A 1,485-nucleotide genomic window follows, 5' to 3' on the forward strand; every position below is an offset into this window, starting at 1 on the left:
ATGTGTCCTGGGATCTTGTCATGCCTCCTTTCCCAGCTAAATTTTTTTTTCAACAGCCCATATCATTTATTTATAGGTCTTAACACAGCAAAATGTAAATGAAAATTGAGAGCATTGCTTATTAGGCTACTAACTTTAAATTTTAATTTGAAGTAAAAAATGGAGTTTCTCCAGATAACATATTTGTATAAAATTTACCATACCTTATGGTTTATGCTCTAAGAGTACATGTTATAAAAATCAGTAACAGGGCTCCTTTTATATTTCAATTGAAATGAACATAAGTAGCAATGAATAACTTTCTTTTATGTAGTAGCAAAAAGAGTTAATAATCCTTTCAAGAAAGAGACTATTGCATTGCCTCCCAACTTGGATTCACCACAAACACTATCCACAAATGATATTGGAAACTCACCAATAGTGTAATTCAATTGCCTTGCTCGAACAATCATCTCCTTCTGGAAGACATAGCCTTTAGAAACACATTTTTCTATTAACTTCTGGAGATCTTCTTTTCTGTATAATCTGAAGCTTCCTGTTAAATCAGATGCTCCTTCCTGGTCTCAGCAAAATCTGAGTTATGAAATTGGCCCCACAGCTTATTATTTTTCTTTTCAAATCCCAGCCATATACACCTCCGTTTCCTTTGTAGCGAGTTCCAGAGACAATATCAAAATTACCCTCCTTTTGCTTTCTAATGAATTCAGGAATAAACTTTGGATGGTGTGAGAGATCAGCATCTACAATAATTATATAGTTTCCTGTGGCATGCTTCATTCCATGAATATATGCAGTTCCTAGTCCCAACTTTTTCTCCCGTGGTCTTAAAAGAATTTTGTCTGATCCGTAGATCTTTTCCAACTGTTCAGCAACATCCCTTATTCCATCTGGGCTTCCATCATCTATGATTATGATTTCATAGCTGAATCCACCAGAACAAGATGGTTAATATCTCAATTTGGAAAGAACTTGAAGAATCAAAGGAAAAGAGCAACTCTCGGAGAAGCTTTTCACCAGCAGCCACATGATGAACAGCAGGTTCTCTCACTCCTTGTAGGTGGGTAAAAGGACCGAATACTTGTTCTGGGGCGGGGAGCGCCCCTCGGGCTCCTGCTGAGACCTGGCAGGCATATGACCTCCCAGCTAATTTTAGCCACATCCTATCTTCCTTATTACTTATCAAGAACCAGGAAGTTTTGAAAACTACTGTAAGGAATAAAGCTACACATGTCAGTGCTAAGGTAACTCAGATGTTGCAATTATCAGATATTAAGGAAGCTATTATAATCATGTTCCATGAACCAAAGGTGTAGTAAAGGTAAATGCTGGTGAGATGAAAGGGAAGACTTTCTAAGAAAATACTGTACATAGAAACATTTATAAAAGTCAGATAGCAACTTTATAAATAAAACATAAAATTTTGAAATTTTAAAAATATACTAGATGTGTTCAGTAGAAGAATGAAGATGTTACAGTTACTTGAAA

General features: G+C 35.8%; 1 pseudogene; it reads right to left on the reverse strand.

The window, feature by feature from the left end:
* Window positions 1-290: 290 nt before the first annotated feature.
* Window positions 291-1,131, reverse strand: LOC101709392 (dolichol-phosphate mannosyltransferase subunit 1 pseudogene; annotated as a pseudogene).
* Window positions 1,132-1,485: the final 354 nt, after the last annotated feature.

The sequence above is a fragment of the Heterocephalus glaber genome, unplaced genomic scaffold (assembly GCF_053883595.1).
Source record: "Heterocephalus glaber isolate CG9 unplaced genomic scaffold, H.glaber_assembly_v1.0 deba00001546, whole genome shotgun sequence".
NCBI classification, from domain to species: Eukaryota; Metazoa; Chordata; class Mammalia; order Rodentia; family Bathyergidae; genus Heterocephalus; species Heterocephalus glaber.